The following is a 12,141-nucleotide window of genomic DNA, read 5'->3' as shown; positions in this document are numbered from 1 at the left end:
ACCTTCACAAAATTGATATGTAATAAATGACCATGTCCCTCAGAACCTTATGCATATTCTTTGTACAAGTTGTAGGTTTATCGTCTTGAAAAATTATCTAGAATATGTATTGTCTCTCTATTTGGCATACACTCTCCATGCTTTTAAAATAAATCTTTCATCCAAGACATTGCAATATTTGATAATGTCCCAAACTGTCGTTTATGACGTACTTCTGAATAAAATGTGGGATCCTTTTCCAAATTTTCTTGGATTGTTGAGAGACAAAAATTACCCATCAAATGAAACATTTTGAAAGCCTTTCTACAGATAAATAAAGACCCAATATGATAATCATAACTTGACAATGTAGATTGCATGCACCCAACTAAATATGAATTTTGCATGATTTTATTCATTGATAAATATCTCTTCATTTTCTCTAATGCAAATGAAATCCATATGTTTCAAGCAATCCTTTTGACAACATTCACTTGAAATGAGAGCATTGATAGAAATTTTTCTCATCAAATATTCTGATCTACCCCTTATATAACTAGAACATCTTGGATTGATACGAAAAGGTCTGCTCCTACTCCTCAATACAATATTTCCTGGCAACATCTCCACGATTGGATCATCATTTGTATAAGAATTTTCATCATCATTCCGAGGAATATTTTCCTCACTATGATCAGCTGTGCTTTTGAAATACTGACTAGGAGGATATTATTCAACTTCCCCTTCTTTAGTGCTACTGTCATAGTCCTTAGAATTAGGACTAAATGGAAAATTTGACTTGATGTTTATTGGATATTCTTTCTCATGTGCATTATTAGTGCTACTCTCATAGTCCATAGAATTAGGACTACATCGAAAATGTGATTGTCTGCTTACTGAAAATTCTACATCATCTTCTTTGTCACTGCTACTCTCATAGTCCTTAGGATTAGGACTAAGTTCTTCATCCTGTCCTTCGTCAATACTGCTCTCATAATCCTTAGGATTAGGACAAAGTGGAAACTACGACTCTTTATTTATTTGAAATCTTCATCATTGCTGCTCTTATAGTCCATAGGATTAGGACTAAGTGGACACCATGACACTCTATTCATTTGAAATTTTTCATCACGTTCTTCATCACTGTTGCTTTCATAGTCCATAGGTTTATGACTAAGTGGCAATTGTGACACTCTATTCATTTGAAATTCTTCATCATGCTCTTCATCACTGTTGCTCTCATATTCCATAGGATTAGGACTAAGTGGACACCGTGACACTTCATTCTTTTGAAATTATTCATCATGTTCTTCATCACTGCTGCTTTCATAGTCCATAGGATTAGGACTAAGTGAACACCGTGACACTCTGTTCAGTTGAAATTCATCATCATGCTCTTCATCATTATTGCTCTCATATTCCATAGGATTAAGACTAAGTGGACATTGTAACACTCCATTCTTTTGAAATTCATCATCATGCTCTTCATCACTACTGCTCTCATAGTCCATAGGATTAGGACTAAGTGGACATCGTGACACTCCATTCTTCTGAAATTATTCATCATGCTCTTCATCATTGTTGCTCTCATAATTGTTAAATTGGCAACTAGGGCCAAACTCCATGTGGGTAAGCTTATTTATGGCAGCTCATATTTTTATTGGATCTCTCTTGTCAAGAGGTGTAGGATTGATCTAAATATCATCCGATTCCGATATGTATTTATGGAGATATGAATTTATTTAGATTATGGTTTTATTATCTAGCCGACTAGCTCTTACATAGGCTCAGGAAGCCCAAACGTCATGACTATTCATCATATATATTTTAGTATAAATAGGTGAGGACTTGAAGTCATTTCAGATACGTATTCTTGAGGTGATCTCCTCTCCATGTCTTGGGCTTTTGGAGAAGGAGAGAACAAAAAGAATACGCTGGTCTACAAGTCTTGAAGAAGAAGGTATTAAATGAAGTAAAGGAAAAGGTATTAATCACAGCCCTAAACTACAGCTATGTGATGCCCTAGCAGCAGTAAGCCACAGGCTTATATGGAAATATAATACGTTGTCCAATAGCACTTATACACAATCAAAAGATGGAGGCTCTAATACATTGTTATACGCTACCAAAGAAGGAGCCTTTAACATGCTGCTTGTTGAAGCCTAAACGCAGTCCTATCATGCAAATCAATAGAGACTTGTTTATGTTGATGCAGCCTAAGAAGAAGAACAGAACTCGCACATGGAGGAGAAAGTTTGTATTAGGTGCAGTCATATTCTGATCTCAGGATGCGGACGCAGTAGTCTATGTATCGAAGCTGCAACCAAGGTATGAAGTTGTAGAGAACCGCAGTCTAATCAAAGCCACAGTCAAGGTCATGTATACGTTGAGTTAGCCGCAGTCATGAAGGTATCCATCCGCAGAAAATGAAGGTTCCTATCCACAGTAAATGGAGGCATTAGACACAACCCTAAATTACAGTCATGTATGCAAACCTATACGCGGTTCATGGTGAATCTCTATACGTTGTGCATGAAAACCTAATACGTTATTCATGGAAAACCCTATACACTCATATGCAGATCAAGGAGACTCATATACGCTATACATAATGATGCTTATACGCAAATCATGAAGATTCTATGCAGGTCATGAAGACTCATACGCAGTAAATAGTGACACTCAAACACAGTCAAAGCTGTCATGTAAAATGCAGTTATAGAGACATGTAAGAAGCTGTACAAACATGCCCTAGCTGCATGTCATAAAAATACTTATGTACAGATCATGGAGACTTCTTTATACATTGTTCATGTAGGAATTTACAGGGTAAGTTCCTCAGAAAGAACACCAAAAGGACACCGCTCACAACCAGATCACAGATCAATACACCAGTATTTTTGACGTGGTTAAAACCCTCAAAGAGGGAAACAATCCACGGCCTGCGCCAACGTGGCTACTACAGGCAATTTATTAATCAAAGAATGAAAATTTACATAAGCTTCTCTCATGCACGGATTACCCGAACAATGACCCTCCATGCGCTTTAAATAGAACTCATGGACCAATCGGGTGTCAAGCCACAGATCAAGTGTCGGTAATACCGAGGAGAGAGTGAACCGTCGGATCACTACATATCGTGACCGTCGGATTGTAAGTTACAAAATGTACAACGGTAAAGAAACACACTTTACCTAACTCTACACTAGACCAAGTTGAACTTAACTATATCCTATGTGTCGGAATATCCTAACATCCCCCCTTAAGAACAACTTGGGATAGGATTGAAGGATTTACAAATATGACACAATAGGAGAAGGAAGGAGGCACTAGAGCCTATCCCCCCTTAGTGACAACTTCCTGAACTCCAAGCATATATCGAAGTTTAGTAAACTTCGCCTCTGTGAGAGCCTTTGTGAAGATGTCTGCAACCTGATCATCTGTTGGACAATATTGCACTTCAAGAACATGGTCATGAATGAGCTTTCTGATGAAGTGCATGTGTAGTTCAATGTGTTTGCTGCGCTGATGCTGAACTGGATCTTTGCATAGCTGAATGGCACTTTGATTATCACACCAAAGTGTGGTTGGATGCTGCTGCTCAAAGCCAAACTCTGATAGGATCTGACGAAGCCACAAGGCTTCCTTACTGGCTTCCACGGCACCACGATACTCTGCTTCTGCTGACGAAAGAGAAATGGCAGCCTGTTTCTTACAAGCCCATGTAATAGGTCCTGAACCAAGAGTGAAGACATAACCGGCAGTAGACTTCCGATCATCAGGGTCACCAGCCCAATCAGAATCAGTGAAACCAACTAATAGAGGAGCTGCTTTGGCACTGTAAGGAATCCCAAACTATATTGTACCTCGAACATAACGAAGTATTCTTTTAGCTGCTTTCCAATGAATTTCATGGGGGTTTTGCATAAAACGAGCAACAAGGCCAACAACAAAGGAAAGGTCAGGACGAGTATGGGTTAAATACAAGAGTTTTCCTACAAGTTGACGGTATAAGGTAGCATCAACTTCAGGAGAAGTACAAGAGACTGAAAGTTTGACTCCAGACTGAAAGGGAGAAGGGGCTGGCTTACAGTCTTCCATGTGAAAATGACGAAGAATATCACAAGCATACTTGGACTGGGAAAGGGAAATACCCTCCTTGGATTGCAAGACTTGAAGACCGAGAAAATAGTGTAAGTGTCCTAAGTCTGTCATTTCAAATTTCTTTTTAAGGCTGGACTTCACATGGTTTATAAGGTTGGGATCACTACCAGTAAGAATAAGATCATCAACATAAAGAACAAGGATGATAAGAGAGTTGCCCACTTTCTTGGTGTAGACAGTATTGTCAGAATAACACCTAGAAAAGCCAGATTCTAAAAGAAAGCTATCCATTTTGGCATACCAAGCCCGAGGAGCTTGCTTGAGACCATAAAGAGATTTCTTAAGTCGACATACAAGGCTGGAGTCTGTTTGGATGAAGCCAATGGGTTGTTCCATATAGATTTCTTCATGCAAGTCCCCATGCAAGAAGGCAGATTTAACATCCATCTGATGGACTTCCCATTTTAAAGAGGCGGCAAGGGAAAGAACAAGGCGGATAGAGTTCATTTTGGCAACAGGGGAGAAGGTTTCAGTGTAGTCAATGCCTTCAACCTGTGAAAATCCCTTAGCAACAAGACGAGCTTTATGTTTATCAACTTTCCCATCTGGTCCATACTTGGTTCTGTAAACCCATTTACATCTAACAAGTTTGCATCCCTTTGGTAGAGGAACAAGATCCCATGTATCATTTGTCAACAATGAATGATATTCTTCATTCATAGCTGCTTCCCAATGTGGATGGCCTGAAGCTTCTGCAAAAGTGTCAGGATCATGATTTACTGGAGCTTGAGCCAGTAAAGAAGAGGCTCTTTCAAACTGAGAACGTGTACGTTGCTGATCTGTAGGATCACCGGCAAGATCACCTGTTGCATCCCGAGTAGCACGGACCCATCTTGGAATTTGAGGATCCTGAGAAGGTGGGGGAGGATTGTCATCCTCACTTTCATCATCTGAGGAAGAAATGTTTTCAAAAGTAGAAGAGATAGGAAGAGGTGGCACATCCGCCGAACTAGGCTCGCATGCCGATTTATTTTCATCAAATTTTACATCTCTTCTAATGATAACATTTTTGGACTTAAATGGGATAAGTCTATAACCTTTTACATCTTCAGAATATCCAACAAAAGTACATTTCTCACTCTTAGGTTCTAAAGCTTTATGCTTTTCATCTGGAATATGGGCCCATGCTTCACTTCCAAAAACACGAAAGTGACTTACATCTGGTTTAATGGAACTCCAAGCTTCTTCTGGAGTGATATTCTTTAGAACCTTAGTAGGAGTGCGATTGATTATATAATTTGCACAATTAATTGCTTCAGCCCAAAAACTAAGACTGAGTCCTTTAGATTGCAGCATACAATTAGCCATTTCCTTTCAGGTGCGATTTTTCCTTTCAGCTACACCATTTTTTTGTGGAGTGTATGGAACAGTATGTTGCATTTGAATTCCATTTTCGGTGCAAAAGTTGATGAATGTGTTTTTAACATATTCTCCACCATTATCAGTTCTTAGCTTAAGAATTTGATGTCCAGATTATTTTTCAACAAAGGCTTTGAAGGCCAAAAAAGTGTTAAATACTTCGCTCTTGAGTTTTAAGAAGTATACCCAAGTGCGTCTGGAGAAATCATCAATGAAAGTTAAGAAATACTTGTAGACAGAAAATGAAGCAACAGGAAGTGGACCACATAAATCACTGTGCACAAGCTGTAAAGGGGCTGAGGCGTGCCAAGAGGCACATTTTTCAAAACTGTCCCGATGATGTTTTCCGAGTACACATCTGGAACAAACACCATCTCTGCAAGATACCATAAGAAGACCTGTCACCATATTTTCTTTACATAGATGCTGAAGGGAGCGATAGTTTAAGTGACCAAATCGCTCATGCCAAAGTTTGCTCACTTCATCATTATGAGCAACAAATACTGAGGGAAGATTTGATGACCCAAAGTTGTGAAACTTATACAACCTTGTGGAATCATCAGCAATACCAGTAGCTAGAATCTGCTTAGGATCTCTCAGATCCTTGATTACAACATCATGAGGTGAAAATTCAACAATTTTACCTTCACCTGAATGAGTTATCTGATATACAGATAGAAGGTTGCAGGATAAGGTTGGAACACATAATACATCATTAAACTGACCATTGTCTAGATGAACAGTTCCAGTCCCTACAACATTAAGAGATCTATCATCACCAACATATATATTTTTGGTGTTACAATCATTTAAAGAAGAAAACATGGCTTGGTTTTTGGCCATGTGATAAGAGGCTCTAGAATCAATGAGCCACTTATGAGAATGAGAAGAAGAAGATACATTTAATGCATAACCAGACAGAGATGATTGACAACGACATGCAGAAAGTGCCATTCCTGAAGATGAAGTTGAAGTTGAAGTTGAAGAATGCTCCACATGGATGTTATGTTTCTTCATTGCGGCTTCCAAAGCTTCCATCTTCTTAAAGCATTTAGATTCTAAGTGGCCATCTCGATTACAAAAGTTACAATGTCTATCAGTCTTCTTCCATTTGTTTTTATTGGTCCTATCATTTTGCTGAAATGATCTTTCATTTTGAGGCTGAGTTTGCTTAGGACCCTTGTTTGGTTTAGGACCATTCTTTTTAGGATATGACTTCTTAGGATTCTTTGAATTTGGTTGCTGCTGGGCGGCTAACGCTTTCTTGGAAGAGTTTCCAAGATTAAGAAGACCAAGGTGTAAGAGTTTTTCTTGTTCTCTTATTAAAGAATCACAAAAAAAGTCAAAGGAAGGGGCCTTGTAGTCTTTTCCCTGACAAATGAAAGCTTCCCTTGTAGAATGGAACGTGGAAACAAATACAGAGTAGGTTGGTCCCAACTTAGTAAGGATGGAATAAATAAGGTTACTATCTTCTTTCTTAACCTTAACACCTTCCAAGAGATATCTAAGGGTCTTGAATTTGGACAAGAAATCTTCAATGCAAGAAAAATTATTAGGATCCAATGTAAGCAACTCATTTTCAAGTTGATGGTCTCTAATTTCATTTTTAATCCCAAAAACTTTAGTGAGTTGTTCCAATGCTTCATGAGGAGTCTCAAGTTCTGTAATATGGAATCTAAGATCAGGAGAAATAGACATCCCTATCAAACCACGTGCTTGATCTTATCTATTTTCCCATTTTGCAGCCTTGTCTTCATCTTTTGGTTTCTTCTCTTGGTCTGTGGCTATTCTGTAAAGACCTTTACTTCTAAGTAAATCTTCGATGTAGGATATCCATTGGAAGTAGTTAGTGCTGTCAAGAATGACTTGGCATGGACTTTCCATTTAAAAAAAAAACTGAAGCTGAAGATGTTGAAAGTAAGTGTTCCAATGGATAGATCTCGAAAAATTAGGCGGTTTTAAAAAAAACGGCTCTGAAAAAGGCTTCCGGATGAAGAAGTTATGGCTTTTTGAAAAAAAATTGTTGAAGTTGCCGGAAAAGTGCGCGAATGTGCGGAAATGAAAAAATCCGCCGCCACAAAATGGAGACTTGAACCCAAGACCTCTACTCTCTTAAAATAGCTTTGAACCAATTGATCTATACAAAAAATTTGAGTGAGAGAGAGAGAGAGGGGGGGGGGGCCTTGGTTTGCGTGCTTGCCTTGAGAAAGCTCTTTTTCCCTACAAAACACAAAACACAAAACCAACACGGACATGCAAAGAAAATGAACTTATGGCTCGAAGTTAGCTTAGCCAAAAAACTAGATATTTAAAAAATGAACCTTGCAGCTCAAAGTTAGCTTTAGCCGAAAAACTAAATATTTTTCTCAATGTTTCTGATTTTCCGAGATCACATCTAAGAATGGTCTTGATGTGTTATGTCACGTTGAAAAGAAGATCTCGGTATATATATCATAGTGACATACAACCTGTGCAGTTGTGACTTAAAGTATTAAATGATGCACCAATAAGTCGTTCTCACCAAAGGTAAGAGGCAGGATCATAATCTTAGAATACAGTAAGGTGCAGTTATGATCTCAAGGTACTAAGATCATCTCAGCCTCTAGGAACAGTCATGGTGTATAATCCTCTCATCATAGCAGAGCAGCCTTATGATGGATAAGATCATGGACATGGACAGCAGCTTGGTGCAGTATGCAGTGGTGCAACTAGAGGACAAGATGCAGCATGATGATAGGTATCAGTTGAAGCAGAATGTCTTCAACTGATCTCATCGTTATAGGAGATGATCTATGCTTAGATCTAGACAAGTCAAAGTGTTGATTTTTGTTGTAATTGTACTATCTCTCTCTCTCTTTCTCTGCTGAACTTTGAAGATAAAAGAAGATTTGATCAAAGGGTTTCCCCACACATTGTGGGGTTTGTCCCTGGCTCGCGCCACATCTTGTGTCCTCTTGTCTTGGCTTGTCTTCTGCGATTTATATTTGTATTCTATATGCAGTTTATTTTAATGCTGATGTAATTGCTAACTGTGAAAATTTAAATAAATTGCTCTAGCATAGAACATTCCAAATCTCAACAATAATCCACAGGATTAGGACTAAGTGGAAACCGTGACTATTTATTTATTTGAAATTTTTCATCCCATATTTCATCAGTGCTACTCTCTACTCATCTCATATAAAATCTCTATTCATAGTGGAAGAATTTCCATTATATTCATCAATATGAATAGAGTTGTTACGCGACGAAGATGTTGATGCTTCACAAAATGAAAGTTCACTATCAAAAGAATCCATGCATTTCAAATAGAAGAGGTTGAATGATACAAATGAAGACTCTCCTAATGACAATATATAGCTTGAAGAATGAAAATCTCCCTCCAAAAAAATTGTTTCATGTATTTCTCTCCATTATTTTCTTCTACAATTTATTGAAAAATTTTAACTAATTTTTTTTATGAAATAAATATTTAAAATTAAAATTGTAAACTAAATCTTTTACCTAATTTAATTCATTACTTAAACTATATAATATTTACTAAACAATTAAATGTTTTTTTTTTAAACCTTCTAAAACAAATTAATCCCACATTCACCGTGTGTTGTAAAACAATTCCGTAATGTTAGATTTATCATAGTTTCCTATATCGCCATAACAAAATTAACAAGTTAAAATTTATAAAAACAAATTAATCCCACATTAACAGTACGGTAAAACAATTTTGTAATTTCCTCTATATAATAAATTTCATTATCATTATTCCTCACATGAAATCAAGCTTTTCAAGGTTCGTTAAAAGACTTGCAGCGAATTTGTGGAGCAGCTACATTTCTATCAACAACATATTCAACAAAGGATTATCGCATTTGAAAGGTTAGTTAATTTTTCTTCTGTGCAATTTTAAATTAAATAAGTTTAATGAAATTTATTTATTTTTAGAAGTTAAAAAAATTTGTGGAACAGATTTACCCACTATGTCCGCAGTGGGCGTGGTGGGCCCGATAATCCCTACCCTGCCCTGGCCAGCTGTTGGGCCATCGAGGGTGGGTGGGGGGCTGTACACCAGCCCCCCCACCCCACCTCAGTGTCTCAACAGCCCACCGAGGTGGGGCGAAGGGCTGGCCACCAGCCTCCGCCCCACCCCAGCAGCGCAATTCTCAGCCAGCCTCTGCCCTACCTAGGCAGTCTAATAGCGTGCCGGGGTGGGGCAAAGGGCTGGGCAGCCTCCAGCCTTCACACACCCAGGCGGTGCAACGACCTACTGGGGTGGCAGGCCGATTTCGAGAATCAGCCCGCCACCCCTACGGACTGTTGGACCGCCCAGGTGGGACAGAGGCTAGCTGCTTCCAGGAATCGGCCTGCCCAGGTGGGGCGGAGGGGTTGGCGCCGTCGGGGTTGGGTGGGCTGGGGGGGGGGGGGGGGTTGTGCTGCGGTGGGCAAGGGGGGCAGTTTGTGGGCCACTAGGGTGGGGTAGGGGGGTTGCATCCAGCTGCGGCTCAGGTGGCCGACCGATTTCCGGGGTGGGGCGACAGTGTGCTGTATTTTTTAAATTATTATGTTTTACTAAATTAATTATCATATATAATTTTTTTGTTAGTTTAAGCTATTATTTTTTGGTAATTTAGTGATTTATATGTGTCTTTTTTCAGGAAAATGGCATCAAACAAGATTTTTGTGAATCTTTCTAGACCAAATACTGTTAAAGTTGGATCTTCAAAAAACATAGTTGAATGAATCAAACCTGAGTTGATAGCTACAAACCTTTCAAGTGCCTCAAACGATAAGAAAATGATTTCATACTGGAAGAAATCAAAAGAAGTGAAACTTCTAGCAAATGTCTAGTATGTGAAAGAAAGAGAAAGCAAAGATGTGCATATATATCTATATGTTTATATACCTAGCGATAATGGAATTTATGAGGTGCTAGGAAAAGTCATAGACATGTGTTCGGTACCAGACAATGAAATTGTTTACATACTTACAAAACCACCCAAGTCACATGAAAGGATTAAATACCAGTTATCATATTCATTGTATGACACGAGAAAGGTATTTACAAAGTTGGGTAAACAAATCGTAAATGAGATGAAACAAAATATCGTAAGTATTGTTATTTAATACTTGTGTTTTGTGTTCTTGTAACTGTCTCGTTATATTTTTATAACTTTGTTTTTGATGACGATATTTTGTTTGGCAGAATTTTATTGAAAGTTGTTCAATCATGTTGGGAGGCATTCATTTCATAGATAATGATTTTATGAAAATTGTCAGCAGTTTCTATTCAGTGTCAGAAGAATATATGGCAAACAAGAAAAATGTAATAATTCATGATGCTACAAAACTACATCCAAGGGATCAGAAAAAATGCCTCTAGTGGATAAATCTAGCAAAGGTAGACAAGTTACTTTTGAAGATGATGAAGCTGAAACTAACACTAAAGAATATGTTGTTGTTACTGAGGATGACATTGGAACTGGTGTTAGAAATGAGAAGAGTCGTAAAAGACCAAAAGTAACAATGCCCAAAAATAAATATGTTCTAGTTAATGATGAGAATGTTATGAGGAAGAAAAGTAAAGTTGAACATTCTGAAGTAGTCATTACCAACAGTCAAGATCCTAGTGAAACTTCAAGAGAAAGCAGTCTAGAAATCATTACACCAGGAGCTGATTTAGAGGATGTCATTATTAAAACAAAACAAAATGTCATTTGACAGAACCTGACAAAGAGAAACTTAATTGAGAGTGGTCGTACATTTCAGCTTAATGTGAGACAAACCTATAACACAAGTGAAGGAAAATGTAAATGTCAAATCAGAAAGCCATACCACCTGCATGTTCACAACTTGAAGACATTGATGAGGTACAATCCATATGCTCATGTGGTTAATTATGTGCTTCTTGTTGATCCAGATCAAGATCCCAACAAAGAAGCATTTGATAAGCCAAAATGTTTTTAATACAATTATTATGTTCTTGGAGGGAACCATTCTGTAGAAGCTCAAAGACAATTGATGGAGGAATATCCCAATAACCCATGTTTTGAAACAACGAAATGTATCATTTATGCCAGTTTATCATATACATAAGCAAAGTTAGTGGCATGGGATCATAATTCAGATGATGAATGTAGGATGTCTATGACTTTCATCCAAAGGGTTAGATTTATTCATAGTGAATTTGAAGAAAAATGTGGTGGGGATAAGCTAAATGTTACTGTAGATTTCTGAAAGGAATGTTGTATGGAAATAGGCTATCAAATTGAGGAGAAAATCAATTCAAAAGGCAGTAGAGTAAATACTGATTTATTCATAGGTATTGATAACATTTTTCAGTTGGCATTTAGAACTGGAGCGATATGGGAATTTATTAATGATATTTTTAGCATGTGGGAGAACATTGACATTAAAAACTAGAAGGTCAAAAGGTCTAAACCATTGATATGTAGCAACAATAAATTAGGTCCTGAAATGAAGCAACTTCCAAAAGATATGGCTATCACACCTTGGAGAGCATTTCAAGGAGTGAAGGATGAAAAAATTGTCAAAGAAATGTTATCTCGTGTGAGGTCAGGGGAATTATCATTGGAGGAAATGTCTGAGGAATTTCAAAAGTAAGTTTATTGAATTATTTTTACT

This window comes from Pinus tabuliformis, chromosome 8, assembly GCF_031772625.1.
Source record: "Pinus tabuliformis cultivar Carrire ecotype Pingquan chromosome 8, CPIR1, whole genome shotgun sequence".
Taxonomy (NCBI): domain Eukaryota; kingdom Viridiplantae; phylum Streptophyta; class Pinopsida; order Pinales; family Pinaceae; genus Pinus; species Pinus tabuliformis.
Note: the sequence above shows the minus strand (reverse complement) of the source record.